Genomic DNA, 22,138 nt, shown 5'->3' with positions numbered 1-22,138 from the left:
AATAAATAAATAATGAGTACATTATCAAAATTAATTTAAAAAAATAAATATACGTATATATACATATACATATATATATAAATATGAGAAAAATATTAGCTGAAAAAAAATAAGTATGTTCATAAAAATATACATATATAGATTTTTAAAAAAATGGAAATAAAAATAATAATTACACTATTAATTAATAAAATAAATAAAAAGAACATAAAAAAACTAAATTAAATTGCAATTAAAAAATCTGGGGTAAATCCGCAAATAAATAAAAGTAAAAGGACTAATTTGAACGCGTGAATTACGTAGAGGGGCTGGAAGGGAAATTTTCCCTTCTCCTCTAAAACGGCGCCGTTCAAATGGACCAAATTGGAATTTAAAATAAACAAAAGGGTAAATTAAAAAAATAAAAAAACTTAATTACAAAAACATTAAAAGGCGGAGGGGCTAAATAAAAATAAATAAATAAAATTCGCAGTGGTATCACCTTCTCTTTTTTTTTTTTAAATCGTAAATAAGTAAAAACTAATTGAACGAAAAATAGTAAACCACCTTAAAAAAACTGCCAATCGTTCTCTTTTTTTATTCCTCCTACTTTTTCTTCTTTTTTTTTTTACAATGAAGGGAGAGGCCTCTATTTATAGTTGAGCCTTCCCAAATCCAACGGTACAAATCAATTGCATCAACGGCTGAGATTAAAGGGTATCTATAAATTAAATCTCTAAGATTACAAAATCATATATTCTAAGATTATATATCATATCTAATATTGCATATCATATCTAAGATTGCATATCATATCTAGGGTTGCATATCATATCTAAGATTGCATATCCTCAAAAATTATGTTTCCATATGCGAGCCCGGGCTAAAATTGGGTATTACAACTTTTTATGCGATTTAGCCCTTTTTTTCCAAATTAAGCACTCAAACCGATAAATTAAATTACGAAAATTTCACACATATCAAGTCACATATTATAAGCATAGAAAATAATACTAAAATATTTTTTAGACTCGAATTTTTGGTCTCGAAACCACTGTCCGACTAGGGTCTAAACAGGGCTGTTACAACTCTCCCCCAATAGGAATTTTCGTCCCCGAAAATCTTAACATTGAATAGGTTCAGATATTGCTGTCTCATAGCATTTTCGGGCTCCCACGTAGCCTCTTCAACACCGTGACGATGCCACAAGACTTTCACTAAATAAATTTTCTTATTCCTCAATTTCTTAACCTCACGATCCATAATCCGGATTGGCTCTTCTTTGTATGACATATCGGGCTTAATTTCAATTTCAGACGGTGAAATTATATGTGAGGGATCAGATCGATATCGACGAAGCATTGATACACGAAATACATTATGAATCTTTTCTAATTCAGGCGGCAACAACAATCTGTAAGCAACCGGCCCGATACGCTCAATATATCATACGGCCTGATGAACCTCGGACTTAATTTGTCTTTACGACCAAATTGAAGTGTTTTCTTCCACGGAGATACTTTTAAAAACACTTTATCCCCAATCTAAAACTCAATATTTGACTATTTCTGACGATCTGCTGCTGCTTTTAAACTTTCACGAATCACTTTTACTTTCCGTTCCGTTTCTTTGATCAAATCAACCCTGTGTAACTTATTCTCACTAAGCTCAGTCCAGTACAAAGGTGTTCAACATTTTCGTCCATACAAAGCCTCGTAAGGTGTCATTTTGATACTTGATTGAAAGCTATTATTATACGCAAATTCAATTAGTGGCAAGTATCGCTCCTACGTACCTTCAAACTCAAGAATGCAACATCTTAACATATCCTCGAGTATCTGAATTACTCGCTCGAATTGACCATTCGTATGAGGGTGAAAAATAGTACTGAAGTGTAATTTCGTACCTAATGCATCTTGCAATTTCTTCTAAAACCACGATGTGAACCTTGGATCTCTATCCGAAACAATAGAAATAGGTACTCCGTGCAATCTTACAACCTGAGAGATGTACAACTCAGCGAGCTTATCAAGCGAATAATCAGTGCGTATCGGAATAAAATGGGCTAACTTTGTTAGTCTATCAATCACAATCCAGACCGTATCTTTCTTACTCGGTGATAGAGGCAAACCTAATACAAAATCCATCGTGATTCTTTCCTATTTCCACTCTGGAATCATGATTGGCTGTAGTAACCCAGATGGTACTTGATGTTCGGCTTTGACTTGCTGACAAATTAGACATTTCAAAACAAATTCTGAGATATCTCGTCTCATTTCGGACCACCAGTATAACTGTTTCAAGTCATTATACATTTTAGTGCTACCCGGATGAACAGAAAAGCGACTACTGTGTGCTTCACTCAAAACTTTCTGAATTAGTTCGGTATCTTTAGGTATGCAAATTCTATTCTGGAAAATTAAACAATCATCAGTTTCAATACTAAATTCAGAATCAGAATTAGACTCACATTGGTTTCGTCTAGCTTGCAACTCTCTGTCATTTTTTTGAGCCTCGCAAATTTGTTGCAGAAATATCAGTCTAGCTTTTAATTCAGCTAGAATAGATCCGTCATCACATAATATCATTTGAGTGTTCATTGCCCGCAAAGCAAATAGGGACTTTCGACTCAAAGCGTCAGCTATAACATTAGCTTTTTCTAGATGATAATCAATTACAAACTCGTAATCTTTCAGTAACTCAAGCCATCTCCGTTGCCGTAAATTCAAATCTCTTTGTGACATCAAATACTTCAGGCTCTTATAATCTGTAAATATTCGGCATTTCTCACCGTACAAATAGTGTCGCCAAATTTTTAATGCGAAAACTATTGTAGCTAATTCAAGATCATGTGTCGGGTAATTCTTCTCGTGTGGTTTCAACTGTCAGGAAGCATAAGCTATAACTTTTCTGTCTTGCATCAATATACAACCCAGTCTGTTTAACGATGCATCGCTGAAGATCACAAACTCTTTACCCATTTCAGGTTGAACTAAAATCGGTGCCTCTATTAACAATGCTTTTAACTATTCGAAACTCTGTTGACACTTATCAATCCACTCGAATTTCACATCTTTTTGAAGTAATCGAGTTAACAGTACTGCAATCATCAAGAATCCTTTTACAAATCTCCGGTAGTATCTCGTTAATCCCAGGAAACTTTTGATCTCAAATACATTTTTCGGTGGTTTCCAATCCATAATTGTAGATATCTTGCTCAGATCAACTCTGATGCCTTTCGCTGAAACGATGTGACCCAGAAATCTAACTTTTCGAAGCCAGAATTCACATTTGCTGAATTTAGCATATAACTGTTTATCTCTCAAAGTCTGTAACACGGTTCTCAAATGTTTAATATGCTCCGTCTCATCACCAGAATAGATTAGAATGTCGTCAATGAACACAACAACGAATTTGTCTAAATACGATCTGAAAATACGATTCGTTAAATCCATAAATACCGCAGGAGCGTTAGTCAAACCAAAAGGCATAACTAAAAATTCATAATGACCGTACTGTGTTCTAAAAGCAGTCTTCGGTATATCTGAATCTCTAACTCGCAACTGATAGTAGCCTGATCTCAAATCAATCTTTTAAAATACGGTAGCCCCTTTCAACTGATCAAATAAGTCGTTAATCCTAGGCAGGGGATATTTGTTCTTTATAGTCACTTTGTTCAACTGATGATAATCAATACACATTCTCATCATGCCATATTTCTTTCTCACAAACAAAATTGGAGCACCCCAATGCGAGAAACTAGCTCTAGCAAACCCTCTATTTTTCAATTCTTGTAACTGAGACTTTAACTCTTTCAATTCTGTCGGAGCTATTCTATACGGAGCTATTGAAATCAGAATTGTCCCAGGCACTAATTAAATACCAAACTCAACCTCTCGGATCGGCGGCAAACCCGGTAACTCTTTCGGAAACATATTAGGAAACTCATAAACAACAGGCACTGATTCTAATTTCTTATCTATCACATTCGAATCGATCACATAAGCAAAATAGGCTTCGCATTTTCACATAATTCAGAGCTTTCATTGCAGATATCACTAATGGAAACCCGTTCAGATCACTGGACTCAATTTGGATTATCTCGCCATTCTTGCATCTCAAATCAATAGTTTTCCGTTTGCAATTCACAATAGCATCGTGCAAAGTTAGTCAATCCATACTCAGAATTATATCAAATTCATCGAATGGTAACAACATCAAATCAGCTGAAAAACATAAATCTCGAATCATCAACGAATAATTCTTGCATACTTTATCAACCAAGACACACCGGCCCAAGGGGTTCAATACTTTAATTACAAACTCAGTAGACTCTACAGGCAAAGTCTTACTGGATACTAAAGTCTCACATACATAAGAATGAGTCAATCTGGGATCAATCAATGCAACAATAGTAATATCATAGAGAGTGAATATACCATTAATAACATTTCGGGATGAAGCCTCCTCGCGAGCGCGAATAGCATATGCTCTGGCAGGTGCGCAAGCCTCAGATCCAACTGCTGTGTCCGTAGTCCCTCTCTGAGTACCACTCTTAACTCACCTCACACTCTGAACATTATGTTTCTTAACTAGCTCTGGACAATCCCGAATGAAATAATCTCGTGAACCACATTTGTAACAAAACTCTGTTGTTAAACTTGCCCCAGCATTCACCAACATGCCGTCTTCCACACTGTCGACACTCAGGTCGATCAGAGCGAACATTTCCAACACTTGCAATTGAAGTAGTAGGAGCTTTGAAGCTCGAATGCAATCTAGCACGATCTCGAATGTCCCACATTAGCCTTTGAATGGCTATAATCATCTCGGAATTTCTTTGATGCAGACTAAAATGGTTTACTCGAAGATCTCTTTCTTACATTTCTAGCTTCAGAATCAGCTCTTCTTTTCTCTTTACCGAGTTCCTCGGCTTTGCATGCTCGATCAAAAAGCACAACAAACTCTTTGATCTCTAAAATCCCGACTAGCAGACGAATATCTTTATTTAAACCATCTTCAAATCTTTTGCACATTATTTCTTCTGTGGATACACATTCTCGTGCATACCTGCTCAAGCAAACAAATTCTCTCTCATATTCCATTACGGACATACGGCCCTGTTTAAGCTCATGAAAATCTTTTCTCTTTTGATAAATAAATCTCTGGCTAATGTATTTCTTCTAGAATTCAGATTGAAAGAAATCTCAGGTAATTCGCTCTTTCAGAACAATAGAAATCAGAGTTTTCCACCATTGATTGGTTGCATCTCTCAACAAAGAAATGACACATTTAACACATTCGTCGGGAGTACAAGATATTTCATCGAATACTCGGATGGTATTCTCGAGCAAAAATTCGGCTCTCTCAGCATCATCATCATTGGTGGCCCTGAACTCTTCGGCCTTATATTTTTGAATTTTATCGACATGAGGCTTATTCGTCGAAATCGGATTCATAACAGGAGCTACAACAGAAGTCTGAAGGGGATTAGGCGGGGGTGGAGGTCATTGAGCAGCCGGTTTCGTACGAACGAACTCCGTGAACCACTCGTTCATCATTTGGAAGAAGGCTTGTTTAGCCTCTCCCTCTTGGTTACTTGCAGAAAGTCTAGAATCAGACTGCACTGCCCCTTGAATGGGAGCAGGTGCACAACTTTCCACATCATCTTCTACGACTCTATCGGGATCCATTTACTATACGAAAAAACATTTGTAAATGTCAGTAATCATCACACTATTGCAGTAAAAAATGGCATGTATAACTAGACTCATACGCGCTACGTTAGTTCGAGAATCGACTAAACCGTAGCTCTAATACCAATCAAATGTAACACTCTTAACCCGTAACCGTCGTCAGAATAGGGTTACGAGGAATTACCGAACTAGACTTAATTTCGAACGATCATAGATATACACATGTTCAAACTCTTAAACCAACCAATTATAAACAACAATGATATATTTATGTATATAAAACTCACATTTAAAAATTTACATATTTTACATGTAACCATTATGTTATAACATGCACATAATATAAAACCTTTGTAAATACAAACAATTATATATATATTAGGCCGAATATGTCATAAGCATTTGTATACCTTCATAGTATATTCAATCATTATTAATCAAATACTCAAAACCATTTATCAAAATCGCTTGTAGGTATTTATTCATCAAATAACTAAAGTTACTATTCATATGGTCAAATTCTCAAGCTTTAGCCGAATACAATTATGCTTAAAACTTATGCTTTAACCAATGTCAAATTCAACAATACTCAAACATTTCCATGCATAACATACTAAAGCCGATCCTATATATATATATGCTAGTAATATTTATTCCCCAATGTATCAAAGGTCATTTATAATACCAGTTCCATAAACAAAACTCATTATGCAAATTACCAATTCCAACTACCATATATTCATGGCAAATCATTGTACAACTTTCACATAGCAAAAGATAATCCAAATTCAATCTCAATTACTGAATATAAAGATATATCCATCCATGATCTCAAAAATAGCTCACACTTATATCATATCATATCAATCAACTTTACTTGTCTATCACAACCAATATGCATAATTATCAAAACACGATATCTTCCAAAACATAACAACACTTTTTCTTTATATAACATATTAAATTAGCAACTCATTCTCATATATAATAAATCAAGTCAAAGCATTTTATATTAGTCTCAACCATTTACGAAACATAGCCAAATCTTCAATCATAATATTTGATCAAAGTATGAAACTATACACAACAAAACAAACAAGCCCTTTTCGCATGGCTTATTACATATATACACATCACTCAAAATATATTAAAAAGGGTAGTATAGCCTATACATGCCATAGGTTTTAAGTTTAACTTTTATAAGTATTGATAAACGGACGATAGTGTGATTGACTTCGTTGACGATCCCTGAGCCCGTAACTAGCTTCAAAAATTTATAAAATCGAGGCAAACACAAATACACTATAAGCTATCACAGCTTAGTAAGTCATAAGCAAATAAACAATTCAATGACGTTAATAATTCAATATAACAAAACCGAATAATGCTATCGTATTCATATATACACATTCGATCTTGCAAAATTTAAATATCAAACATGTAACTATGAATCAAATTCAACTTGGCCGAATACACATGTAAATAATAACATAGTTATTTTTCACTTTCAAGTCACATACACACTCTTTACCGAATGCATTCATTCATATACAAATGCATATAAATACAATTACGATATCACATATACTTACCATTTGGCCAAATATAGACTTTCGTACACATGTATACTTTCATTTGCATCATATATAATTTGTATCACAAATCAAGTAGCCAACTTACCTTGTTATCATATAGTATTTAACTTATTACATACCTATAATAACATGTATTTACATATATCACACTTACCACTTTAGAACCCAATATATTAACTCGTTTGATCACCTTTTTATCATTTATTGGATCTGCACCATTAGTGCTCAATAATTAGCTGAATGCCATAATGAAATCTCACAATTAGTGCCCTCGCATTAAACCAAATTGGTCTCGATATCGCACACTTAGTGCCCGTTATTCATACATCATCGTTTTAGTTTCGCACACTCAGTGCTAAATATCAACAAATCACATTCACATCCATTTCTACTTCTCAAACATATACACATTCATCTACCATATATATATTTGCATATTTCATTTCAGCAATATATAACTAATATTTATTTAAAATTTACAATGTCTATTTGCTTGTAAACTTACCTCAGACAAAGACGAACTAAACGGAACGATTACTCGACCACTTTTGATTTCCCTCGTTCCAAATCCGATTTTTACTTTTCTTGATCTAATTCAATACAAATTTAACTTATTTAACCATATATTCATTCAAATTTACTTAAAATCTCATAAATGGGAAAATTGAATTTTAGCCCTAACATTTCACATTTTTTCAATTTAGTCCCTATTTCCAAAAATCACAAAATACACAAAATTCATCAAAGTTATGTCTTAGCCGAATCTTCCTATAGTCCATAGCAACCTATATTTTTCATTTATTTCACATTTAAGCCCCTAAATTTTCAAATTTCACAAATAAATCCCTAATTTAGATTTTTATCAAAAATCACTTAATTAAACATGAAAATCAAACATCAAAGATTTATTTTTCATCATCAAACAACAATTCTATCACATTATCAACAATGGAAAATTTCAAATTCATCAACAACTCCAAAAATTAAAACATGGGCTAGGTAATATATTAAGCAACGATCTCAAAAACGTAAAAATTATCAAAAACCGAGTAAAGCACATACCTAATTTGAACTTCCAAAGTGCCGAACTTAAGTTTATTTTCTTTCTTCTTTTCTTTTTGATGTTTCGGCTATGGATGAACTATGCATAGCTTATTTTGTTTTTCATATACTTTTATTATATGTTATTTTATTATTTACTATTTTAACCTTAATTATAAAACATAATAATAAACTAAAATATGTCCATAATGGCCCACTCAAGATACTAATTGTTTAATAACATTATAAGGACCTATTTAACAAATCATAGCAAATAAACACCTTTAACATATAGAATGCCTCTTTTACCTTTTATGTGATTTAGCCCTTTTTTTTCAAATTAAGCACTCCAACAAATAAATTAAATTACGAAAATTTCACACATATCAATTCACATATTATAAGAACAGAAAATAATATTAAAATATTTTTTAGACTTGAATTTGTGGTCCCGAAACCACTGTCCGACTAGGGTCTAAACGGGACTGTTATAGAGTGGGCCACATGGGCGTGTGAGCCCATTTTTCTGAAAAGTTCTGTAAGGTTGCACGGGTCACTCAAGTCGACTGTGGACCTACTGTAGGGTCGGTAAGCTTTACTTAGACCCCTATATGTGTGATTTGTTTGTTTGATTTCTATACTGAGCATGACTTATGATATCTGAATGTATGTACTATTAATTGCACAATGGCATGACATATTTTGTATGTTGCATTGTATCAGGGTGGGTTGATGATATTTGGAGGAAGTGTTTGAAAGGCTATTAAGTCTGTTATCTGGCAGCTCAGCTGCAACCTTCTGATTATGTGCCGCATTTCGGTACAGCATGGTGTGTAGGGATGAGTGAGTTGATTTAATCCCGACATGGTGTGTTTGGACGGAGATGGTGTGTAGAGGCTGGTGGGTAGGATTCTGACTTACTGTATCTGTATTCTGTATCTGATATGGGCCAAGGCCCTAATGTTTTTCTGAGACTGTATCTAAATGGGCCAAGGCCCAAACTGATTATGTGATGGGCATAGGCCCCAGACCGTATCTAACTGAATTCTGTTAATTATCTGTATGCATGTTTTCTGTGGGGATTACACACTGAGTTTGCGAAAACTCACCCTTTCCCTATTTAATATGTACAGGTAATCCCTAGACTTGACGGGTCGGTGCAGCGAAGGACTCGACGGTGGCCAAACATAAATTTTAGACTGTTTTCTGTTAATGCCTAGAATTTATTACTTATTTGGGGGTTTTTGATGCATCTTTTGGACTATGGACTGGTTAGTTTTAAATTTGAGACTTTATATTATTTTTTATGAATTTTTTTAAAAACTGTAACTCCACCAAACATAGTTTTTTTTTCTAAAAACTAAGTTTTTTCGTAAATAGAAACGATTTTCTCTAAATTAATTGGTTACAAAAGCTTCCGCTAAGAGACAAGTTTTAAAGCAAATTAACTATTTTTTTCGAATTAAATAAAAGCTAACTTACTGTAACGGTTTTTAAACTCAACAATCTTGTCTTCAAATCCCTTTCCATGTGAAATCGCCAGATTCGACCTTAACGTCTGGGCCGGGTTTGGGGTGTTACATTATTGCTATCTTAAAGCTTATTCTCTATGTTCCAATTATTTCTCTTCAATCCAACACAATATTGTTAAATTGAACGTGAGATAACTCTTAATCGTCAAGCTTTCTCTAGAACAAGATTACATGTATCATCCATGTTTAAACTTTTAAGTGTAACTCCATCTTCAAGTTCCAGTCGAATGAATAAATAAGTGTACCCAACGTTAAGTGCAACATTCTCATGGCTAGTGGCAATCCAGGGCAAATTCGTCGTCCACTCCCAAATGGAATGAGTCCAAAGTCCCTTCCTTTAACATCAATTGTTGATCTTATGAACCTCTCTGGAAGAAACAAGTCAGGTTCCTCCCAAAAATTAGGATCTCTACCTATAGCCCATGCGTTGATCAACAGTCGTGCACCCTTTGGAACCACGAAATTATGAATCTCAATATCTTCTTGAGCTTTTCGAGGAAGTAACAAAGGAATTGGAGGATGCAATCTCATCGTTTCCTTAACAACTGCTTGCAAATAAGGTAAACAAGTAACGTGGGATTCCTCCACTAGGTTCCCTTCGCCAATTACTTGTTGCAGTTCTCTTCGAGCTTTCCTTAAAGCTTTTGGGTTATGGAATAATTCTTCCATTGCCCACTCCAAAGTACTGGAAGTACTATTCGTCCCCGCTATCAACAAATCCTGTTTCAAAACAATTTCTTATTACCAAGTTATGAACTTAAATAATAAAAGACAGAAAGGAGATGAAGTTAAAACCAGAATCAAATGCTTTATCAAATTTCTGTCGAGCTCTTCGTTGTTATCTTGTTCACTGTGTTGGAGAAGAATATCCAATAAATCATTAGTTGATATATAATCATCCATCTTTTTCAACTCCAACCGCTCATCGATCAGTTTATCGAAAATATTCATCAACTTCCCAAAATGAATCGACATCCGCCTCCTTATTCCTTGCAAGTCAAGATTATCAAGAAGAGTAGGGAAATAATCACCAAAATTGGGTTTTCCTAACTCTTCCCTGACACCTAGCACAATTTTTTGGTATTCCAGAGCACTATCGAAAGAGTCTGCTAAATCGATAGAGAAAATAGTATTGGACAAAAGATTAAGCGTACTTTTGAAAACAACTGTGGATATCTCGATCGCTTCCCCTACGCGTGAACTATCACGAACATCAGCAAGGAGTTGTTCTATTTTGCTACGCCGCAAGTGTTGGTTAGCGTCAAGTTTGTGACTAGCGAAAATGTGCAAATTGCAGATTTTCCTAAGATTTCTCCATGTGGTTGAAACAGGCATCCAAGGCAATCCGGTTTCGTGGTGTTGAAGGGCACGAAGGGCACCTGGAACGGTTCGGTTACAAGATATGGCATCGTGCGTTTGGAGGATTTCTTTGGCCATGGCTGCAGACGAAAGAACTAGCGTAGTTGTTTGGCCAAGTTTCAAAGTCATGATGTCCCCATGAATGTTGGCAAGTTTGGCAAGGGCCCTATGGGGTTCATCACCAAGCTGAAAGAGGTTCCCGAAGATTGGAATTGTTGGTGGACCGGGCGGAAGCTTGTGGGTTCTTCCCAATTTCCTTCTTGTGATCAAATGGAAAGCTTGAAACAAGATCAAGTAAAAAACAAAGTACACTAAGCAACTCAAGAAATCCATATTAATTGCTTGCTGTTATACACAATAGAAAGTACCTCTTCCCGTATATAAGGAATACCAATTCTTTGTTTTGAATGAGGCAATAATTTTATAGCAATTTATATTACGTTACGCAAATTTAAAAGGCTTTCATTGTCAAATGGCACAGGCTCAAAATGCTAGTAACCAACTGCACAGAGGCTTCACCACCCTAAAATTTGAGATCTATTGTAGCTACTACTATTACGAGAAGGATGAAACTGTCCTTTCCCCTACTATAACATATCTGATGTACCATGCATTTTTATTTTATATTATTGTTTAATCAACATTCATAATTAGTACCTAACACCTTAATACTTTGAACCATTAATTAAATCAACAATTACAAAGATAGAATCAAGCAAATATGATACATACGTTACACGAAAATAATCGGCTCCCACGAAACGTAAACAATGGAATTTTTCGGCTTATCAAATTTTATATAACAATTACAAGGCGCTCGAGAAGCTTAAATATTCATGAACATGGCTTCGCGCGTAAGTTTTTATGCACCTTTCATCTAATATATGTTTAGTTATTTTGGATAATTTTGTTGTTTAATTAATGAGATAATATTAAGATTTGTTGAAAAATAATTTTTTATTTGTATAGTTTATTGATTAATCTTTTATATAATTGATGAATATTTCATACTTGAAATTTATTTAATATTTTTATATACATATATTAAATATTTTTTTAAAAATGTCAATAAATTTAAAACGATTATCAAAATAAATTAATATTGATATATACTGATTTTGATAATAATAAAAAATGATAGGACCACAAATGCAATACAATATTACTTTGCATGAGAGTCATCCTCTTCCCTATCTAACTATTTACCCATGCACTATATTTATTGTGGCAGTAGTAAAAGCATTTTAATTTCCAGTTTTTTTTAGCCTTTCAACTTGGAGTACTTAATTTATACCTAATTTCTCTTAGTTTATACCTAATTTTTAGGTACTTGGCTGGTGCCATTAAATTTTATAATTTTATGCTGGAAACCAATACAATATTCACATGTGTCTTAAATATATCTATTTCTTTAAAGAAACTTAGAAATCTTAGGATTTCTATTTTTGTAATTTCATGTGCATAATGAATCACAACAAATAATTGTTTAGGTTAATTCTAAACATGTATTTCTAATAGTTTTATAATTTCAAAAAATAATAACATAAAAAGTATTACTATAAAATAAACTATAGGTATTTTAGAAAATCTTTAATTTTTTTTAAAACTTTTATATTTTTTTTATTTCCCGTGTAAAATGAACTTAAACAGAACTATTAATTTAGATAACAATGTGTCCATGTTCATTCTAAACATATATATATCTAGGAATTTTATTTTTTCATAATTTTAAAAAGAATAATATAAATAAAAAAATGAATTCCAAAATTTTTTTTATAATAAATTCGAGTGGGATTTTTATAATTAAATAAAATTTTGGTTAATTAGAGAATTCATAAAACGTTCTCAAACTATGTCCCTCATTTTAAATTGGTTCTCAAACTCCAAAACATTCTAGTTACATCCTAGAATTATCGATATTATATTAATTGTGTTCTTTCCTTATTAAAACTGTTAATTTAACCGTTAAATGACACATTAAATTTTACATAGCTAAATTTAAAATAAAATTTTTGAAGAAATAGAACATTGCTGCATAAAAGTAAAAAAAAAGGGAAAGAAAGAAGGTAAAACTGAAACAAGTGAACGGTAAAGTTTTTGTAAAAGTTTTGAAAACCTCAAAATTAAGATTTCAAAACATCATTTTGCAATATTTATTTTTTTCTTAAAGTTTTCATTTAAATTATGTGGCATAAGATTTGATGTGTCATTTAACATAATTAAATTAATGATTTTAGTAACAAAAGAACCTAATTGATATAAATTCAATAGTTTACGGATGTAATTAGAATATTTTAAAGTTTAGGGACTAATTTAAAATAAAAATCATAGTTTGGGGATATTTGGTGCAAATGACTCTTAAATTAATAAAGTAATAATAGTGGATTATTATTTAAAGATTTAGTATTTGAAACAGAATGTAATTTTTTTTTAATCTCACGAATAAACTTAGAAAATTATCATCTGTTAAATATTTTATATATTTAATTTTTCATATTTATCATATAGGATACTTGTATCCCCCAATTCTACTTAAAATAAACTACCAGTATATTTGATATATCCATGCTTTAATTATTTTCTAAAGGCTTTTATTTTATTTATTTATTGTTGTATAGCATATTAACCAATAATTTCTTGAAGATTAAATCAAAATTTTATCATTTTTAGGGAGTTAAAATATAATTTAACTTTTATTAATTTTAAAATTTTTAAAAGGTTAAAATGAAAATTTTTCTAGGCGGTTAAAATGAAAAGTTACCGAGTTGTTTTTAGCCGGTTTCTCAACTGATGATTTCTCAATTTCTAATTTTGTTGTATTTTTTATTATACAAATCAACAATTAAATTATAATTGTGTATCAAACACAAATTTATCAATTAAATTAAAACCCTTATAAATTTATCATTAAGTCAATGGTGTGATTAGCAATTTATTGTACTAGTTATTAGCTTTTTTCTTCAAGATACTAATAAATTAACTCTTTACTTCATTAATGGTGTACGAGACTCATATACCGACTCTACTTGTGTATCTTACATGTGTCCCATATTTTTGTTTTATTTTTTTACTTTTCCGGTGGGAGAGAGAAAGAGAGAAAGGGAATAAAGAGATAGAGTGTGCTTAATTTTGTCTGAATTGTTTTATCATATTATTTATTATTGTATTCTGACATGATTTGTATGCTACTATTATTTTTTGTTTGTATTTAATTTAGAGAATAATTATTTTATTTTAAGATTTTATTATTTATTTAGATAGTGATAGGCGTCGAAACCACCAAATAAAAATTTCTACGATAAAATAACTCTAAATAGTAGTAAAGAGTAGTAAGGTCGAGTCCACAGGGCTTGGTAATTCTGATCAACATTCGTGTTTTTCTTGTGAGCAAAATTTCTTTCGTGTTGATAATCGTGGCAATAGTCATGCCCACGACTCCAAACGGACCTGCTAAAAAAGAAATAAATTAAATTAGGGGAGTTGAAAATGTCTAGAAATTAAATAAGTGAGATAGCAGAAATTAACAATCATGTAAATCGAAAATAAAATAAAATTAGAAAATGAATTTGAATTCTGTAAACAGAATTATAAAGCCTTATTCCTAGACTTGGTGAATTCCGGTTTCTAAATCGATCTTCGAGAATGAGTTTTCTCCTCCAAACAATAAGCTAGTTACAGTGGCTAAGAACATCCTAACCGTAAATTCTTCTTTTCATAGTTGATTTTGGTACGACATGCAAACCAACCCTTATCGATTGTCTAACCACAATACACGCGTTCGCAATTCAAGATCCCGATTGTAACACCCCTTACCCGTATTCCTTGACGGAATAGAGTATGAGGTATTACTATTTTTTTTATAAAATTTCAGCAGCATTTCTACTTATTTTTACAGAAAATCCCTTGCAAATTTTCATATCACAATTTCAAACGATTTCAACATTTCAACCAAATACAGTTATATATGTGCATACACAATCTATCCAACAATAAACACCAACATTTTAAACCGAACAATATTTTATATACATACTCATACCACATCACAGTAAGTCATCTATACATGCCATGTTTCAAAAGTGTTGGTTACAAAATACCCAAAAGATGATGATAGTGTGGATGATGTTCTGACTTCGTCCAATTTCCGGGCTGATCGATGTCACTATAATCAAGGGAAAATAAAGAAGAGTAAACATATAACTTAGTAAGTAAACATTTGAAAAATAAATAAATTTCTCACATGATTACAAAGTAACATAATTTTAACCACACATAAATTTCATTGTTTGCTCAACTTCTAGCAAGCTGTTTTTCTGCGTCACAGTCACCAATTTATTTTTATCTGGAGATACAGGGCTCCAAATTAAGTTCTGTAAATTTTCCCCAAAACTAGACTCATATATCTTTCTTCCATAAAATTTTAAGAATTTTTGGCTTGGCTAATTAGTACAGTTTATTCTCTAAATATTCCCTTATTTCACTACTCGATAGTTCTGACCTCTCCTTACTAAAATTTACTTATCTCCCTGTACAAAATTCAAACAATGTTCTCGTTTCTTTCTCTTAAAAATAGACTCATTAAGGAATTCAATAATGTAATTTTCAAGCCATTATTTTTTTTTTACAATTTTTGGTGATTTTCAAAAGTTAGAACAGATGATTTCAAAATCAATCCAACCCTGTCTCAATAAAATTTAAATGTCCCCAAATATACAACTCCTTTGCTTGCTCTGTTCCTTTCATATGAAAATAGACTCATTCAGATTCAATTTCATATATTATTCAGCCTCTAATTCATTTTCCACCATTTATGGTGATTTTTCAAAGTTTCCCAACTGTTGTTATACAAAACAGTTTTATATTTAAATTTGCTCTTTTGAAGTTTTGGTATTTCCTTTCACCTTACACATGGGTTAATTAAGTATCAAACCCAATATTCCTCACATAACCTTTTCCACCATATATAAATATTCACCTTTCCAATTTTCCAGTTGAACACTCGGAATGTTATCCGTTATCGGTGGATTCAGCACTTAGCAACCACCAATGATTCGGGGAATCAGCACTTAGCAACCACCAATGAATTGGGGAATCAACACTTAGCAACCCCTTTCACATTTAAGATACGGTGGGATCAGCACTTAGCAACCACCAATGATTCGGGGAATCAGCACTTAGCAACCCCTTGGGGCAATCAGCACTTAGCAACCCCTTGGGGGAATCAACACTTAGCAACCCCCTTCACATTTAAGATACGGTGGGATCAGCACTTAGCAACCACCAATGAATCGGGGAATTAGCACTTAGCAAACCCTTTTATATTCAATATACTCCGGCTTATTCCGAGTGTTTAACCGGAAACCTCGTTTTCCATCACTTTACCACCTTTCCTAACTTAACCACATTTTTATTTTCTATACCAAGTATTTATTCTATGTTCAATTAAATCTCAACATATATTAGATAATATCAAAATAATGCATTAATTCACATGTTTACTTACCTCGGTGCAAAATATCGTAATTTTGCAATTTACTCCACTATCTTCTCTTTTTCCCGTTTGAGGTAGTCTTCTCGTCTTTCTTGATCTATAATAGCAAATTTAACTCTTTTAATGTTCACATTTAATAAAATGCGAAGAACATTAAAAACGGGGCTAGGATGCACTTACTATGAGCTTGAGAAAGTGAAGAAACCCTAGCTATGGAGTCCTTCTAAATTTGGCAGCAAGCTATGAAGAAGATGATGATTTTTGCCATATTTTTCCCTTTTTATTCTTTTTATTTCCAAATGACTAAAATGCCCCCATTTAAAAAAAATCTATTTCACCCATTTCTTATGTCTATTTTTGTCCATCAATTAACTAATGGTCTAATTACCATATAAGGGCCCCCAATTTATAATTTCATAATAATTAGACACTTCTAATATGTAGAACTCAACTTTTGCACTTTTTATAATTTAGTCCTTTTGACTAAATTAAGTGCCGAAACGTCAAAAATTTCGAACGAAATTTTCACGAAATTTCCCTTGAAATTTTAGACCATAAAAATATGATGATAATCTTATTTTCCCTTGTCAGATTTGTGGTCCCGAAACCACTGTTTCGACTAGGCCTAGAATCGGGCTGTTACACTGATAGTCTTGCATTTTGAAGAATGCAACTCGAATAAATGGCCTTAACCGTGTGGGAAATTTAAATCTGATCATTATCTCCATTTATTCGTTCGCGACAAGTCGAATACAGCATGGCCAACTCATCTCTCCAACTATCCGCCAAAACAACTCCAACCCAACACGCTTTTTGAATTGAAATTGAGTTAACTTTAAGGGATGAATTTTTCAATCCCGGTATTCAGGAAAGATGATGAATACCGGTTTGAAGGATTTTTAGTGTGGATACGTTTCTCACGATTCCTGACTAGAAAGAATATCAGCCTAAAGCCAAGTAAAGATTTAGTGCAGTACTAACCACTTGTATGGTGCCATGTGTCGTCCTCTTTGTACCTTTTTTTTTTCATTTTCCCTCATTTTCTTCCTTTTATTTTTCTTTTCCCTACCCTGGCCACACTGTCTTCTTCATCTTTCTTCTTCATCTCTCATTCCTCTTTTCTTCATCACAATTCCATTCCTCTTTTCCTTTTTTTTATTTATTTCGTTTCTTCTCCTTTCTATCTTCTCTTCTTCTCCCTATTCCTTTTCTTCTAACCCTAGTTGTCATCGCCATGAGTCGCCACCATTCATGGCCTTCTCCGGCCGATTCGACTATCAAAACACTTCTTTCTTCCTTGTCTTCTCAAATCTTGCCTTGTATTTCCAAGAAAATCTCTTTAAAGATGAAAAAAAAATCAAAACTTGATCCTTGGGCTTTTGAAATTATACTCTCCACCTGCTGATGAAAGGCTAAGGAGGCTTTTGGTGAGGCTAAGAGTGAGTTGAGGAGCCAAAGGAAGTAGTAGCAATGTCGCTGCCAAGGCAACAGTTGAGAATCAGTTTTCTTGGAGCCTAGTAGAAGTTCTTCAGGTCATGGAGTTAAAGATTAACAAATTCAAGGGAGGAATTGCCCCTATTGTTCATTGGATTCAAATATTTTTAGGGTTTTCTAAATTCTTGTATTTCATTTATTTTTTCTGAGTTCTTGCTCTCTTTTTTGTTGTAAATTTCTTATTCTCAAATAATTTTAAATTCTTGTAATTCTTTAGGTTGTTGCTCTTATTTTGGGTTCTTGCTATTATATTAGGTTGTTAACTTTTTTTTTTCTAGTTGAAATGATTTTGGGTTGAAAATGTTAAGGTCTTTGTTTGTTATTGAGATTGAAATTGAGAATATATTGGGTTCTTTTTTTTTTCTTTAAGATTTTGGGTTCTTTGTTTGTTATTTGTTCTTTGGATGTGTTGGGTTTTTTATTGTTTGTTATTTGTTCTTTGAATGTGTTGGATTTTTTATTGTTTGTTATTTGTTCTTTGAATGTGTTGGGTTCTTTGTTTTGAAAAATATGGTTATAAAACCTTTTTTGAGCACTTGATTTTCTGTTTGTTGAAAAAGACATTTTCGCTTGTTTTCTTCCTTTAAAAGATGTTTTATGAATAGGTAAAACCAAAGAGATAGAAAGTGAAGAGATCACGTAGAAAACAAAACAGATAGTGAAAGGAAAAATGAAAAACCGAAAGAGATAAAAGTGAGGTAGAAGACGAAGAGGTAGAATATGATACTGAAAGGAAAAAAAATTAAAGGAATAATTTTTAAAGGAAAACGAAAGGAAAAATAATTAAAGGGGGTTCGATTTGCAGCCAAAGAGGATGATACGTGGCAACACGCGAATGGCTAGCGCTGCCACATCAACAAAAAAGTAACGTAGTTAGGCTTGGGTACTAATATAGTGGACGGAAAAACAGTTTGGGTATCAATCTAGGACAAAAAAAATTATAAGTACCAATATGGGAAAAGTGGACAAGTTCAAGTACCATTTTTATATTTAACCTTTTTTTTAAATTATAAAAATATAAAATTACTAGAAAGACATTTTCAAATGAACTTAACATTTGGAATATTTTGTTTTTGAGCAGGAGAGCCATTTTCAAATAGTGTTTGATTGATTACATATTAATCAATATTCGATTGATTGATCTGAAGTTATTGACAAAAAATATTATTTGAGGCACTCCGATTTTATTGTCCAAATTACTTAGACAAATAGTTGTTAATGTAATTTTTCCAGGTTGGAATAAAAGAAATTCCTAAAATTCTTAGTTTTATTTTTTATTTTTAATTTTCAAAAAATATTTTTTAAGACGTGTGTTAGTATAAAATTTAGCATAGTCAACCAAATATTTAAAAAAAATTATCAATTCAGTTCAGATGAAATTAGAAAAAAGTTTAAGTATTATTAATTTCCAAAGTTGAAGGGACATATTAACCCTTTTTTCCTAAGACTTGCTGAGAAAAATTTAATCTTCTTCTGTTGTGTCCTCCATTTGAATAATACAGAACACAAAGAGGACCAATTGGTAAAAGCTTTTAGATAGATTGAGAGAGAAAGAAAGGAAGGAGAAAGTAAAGAGATGGGTTAGGGCGGGGATTTGAAGCTATGGAGGAGCCTTCTAGTGCATGGATCCTTTGTGATGATGGAACTAGAAACATTGAATGGCAGGGCCGACCGTTTCAGTTTTCAATGAAAGCTTGCAGAGGGTAAAGAAGCAATAAACCGATGTCCGCCATTAAAGCTGCAATTTGGAATTCAAGTCATCGGCAATATCTTCAAGAGATTGAATCTAAACAACAACAGCGTTTGTATGCAATTCTGGAAACTCAACTACTTCAACAGCACCTACAAACATCCAAGCTTGCTTCAAAGTTAACCCAACATGCAAGAAAAATGGGAGAAAGCAATCACCAAGCTGCAAAATCCTCAAGATCGGGGGGTTAAGGCACAGTGGTGGCAAGATCGTTGAGGTTCAAAGCGGTCACATTGAAACCCTTACCGTTTTCTAGTTGGTCAACATCTAAGCTCTTTTTGAAGCACACTTCATACTTCAAGGATGAAGCTCAACGAAATTATTTGCCTTAGAATTGACATTTAGTGCCATCTTAGTTTTATATTATATAATCAACATTCGAAGATAGAAAGTATATTAATTTTCATACCTAACGTATTTTATTAACCTTTTATCATTCATTAAATTAAGAATGACAGAGATAGAAAAATCAGAATCAAATACATATATTATGAATTACTTATATAAGCTTTCCAGGAATAATCTGTATCCCATTGGTTCCCATGAAAATAAAAATGGTAAAATATTCACATCTTCGAGGGATACCAATTTCTCTCTTCCATTGAAATCCTTTATCATTTCTCCACCTATTTTTAATTGTGATGTCAAAAGTTGTGATTGATGGCAAATAAAGTATCTATCCGTCCATTCTTCATCTAAATCATCTTCAACCAATAACCACATGTTCTTAACTTTTTCTAGCTTATAAGCTACGTTTTACCAATAGAAAATTTGGACACCTACTTCATATCAATTAACTCGATTTTTTTAATTTATTTTCTTTCATTGGAGTGTAGCATCACGATTTCTAATCTTTTTTTTTTTTACCTTAAGCCTTGTTTGATGAAGTGTTGAAAAAATTCCAATCAACTTAAAAGTTAATATTTTTAACAATTTAATTTTTTAAACAAGTTAGATTAGCCATCATGAAAACTACTAGATAGATTTTTTAGTAAACTACCTAATTGGTCACCCAACTCTTTGGGTGCTTTCATTTTGATCATCCAAATAAAAATACTTGCAATTTGGTCACCATCGTTAGAGAAAATTTTCATTTTAGTCACCCAAATGTTAAATCTCTAACGCCGGTTGATTATGCACACCACATTATCATTTTTTATAAACTTTTTGCCCTATTACTAATGTTCATCATCTTCTTCCCCTCCACACCACCCCCTATTTCCACTATTCTTCTTTTGCTCCCTACTTTGAGTAGAGAACTCAATGAGGAAACAAACACGAGTTAGAAAAAAGGCTTTAAAGCATCTTCAAGAGCAGGGTGGGGTGGGGTAAGAATGGGTGCATCTAATATCCATAGAGATGGTAATAATTTTCAATATTATATATCCATAGTGAAGCAAGACAGATGGTGAAGTAGAGCATGATAACTGTAGAGCGGTGATGAATTTAACAGTATCCACCCTGTCCCGCTCCATTGTCTTCCCTATTCAGAACCTAGACAAATTTATCAGCCCATTTGTTGTATAATTTGATTATAAACTTAGCAAGGTTAATCCCACCTACCCACTAATTACATGAAATAAAATATGAGATTTTCTTTTTTTAATTTGACTTTTACAAGGTCAAAAATTTAATTAGCGCTTAAATGTCTTTAAATTTTTGATTAGGCCCATCTTCTATCGTTCATGCTCCAAAGATCAAAAACAAAGAAAATTTGTGTTGAAAGATGAAAAACAGAAGCAAAAGATGAATTCTGTTGAGAGAAAAATGATAATTCTCATTACTAGTTTTTTTTTTTGGTGAAAAGATAATTCTCATTATTATCAAACATAATTGATATAAACTCAAGAGTTTACTAATGTAATTAGAATGTTTTAAAATTTAAAGACCAATTTAGAACGAAAATCATTGTTTGAGAATATTTGATGCAATTAACTCTTAAATTAATAAAGTAATAGTAGTGAATTATTATTTAAAAATTTAATATTTGAAAACAGAATATATTTTTTTAAAACTCACTAATAAACTTAAAAAATTATCATGTGTTAAATTTTTTATATATTTATTTTATCATATTTTATTATATCTTATATTATCATCCCAATTCTACTTAAAATAAACTACCATGCCAGTATATTTGGTATATCCATGCTTTAATTATTTTCTAAAGGCTTTTATTTTATTTATTTATTGTTGTATCG

At 32.4% G+C, this 22,138-nt stretch overlaps 1 pseudogene; it reads right to left on the bottom strand.

Moving 5' to 3' along the window:
- Positions 1-9,783: 9,783 nt before the first annotated feature.
- On the bottom strand, positions 9,784-11,625 carry LOC107930003 (geraniol 8-hydroxylase-like; annotated as a pseudogene).
- Between the last annotated feature and the right edge of the window lie 10,513 nt (positions 11,626-22,138).

The sequence above is a fragment of the Gossypium hirsutum genome, chromosome D08, assembly GCF_007990345.1.
Source record: "Gossypium hirsutum isolate 1008001.06 chromosome D08, Gossypium_hirsutum_v2.1, whole genome shotgun sequence".
Taxonomy (NCBI): Eukaryota; Viridiplantae; Streptophyta; class Magnoliopsida; order Malvales; family Malvaceae; genus Gossypium; species Gossypium hirsutum.
The sequence above is the reverse complement of the archived record's forward strand: the minus strand, read 5'-3'. Positions and strand labels throughout refer to the sequence as shown.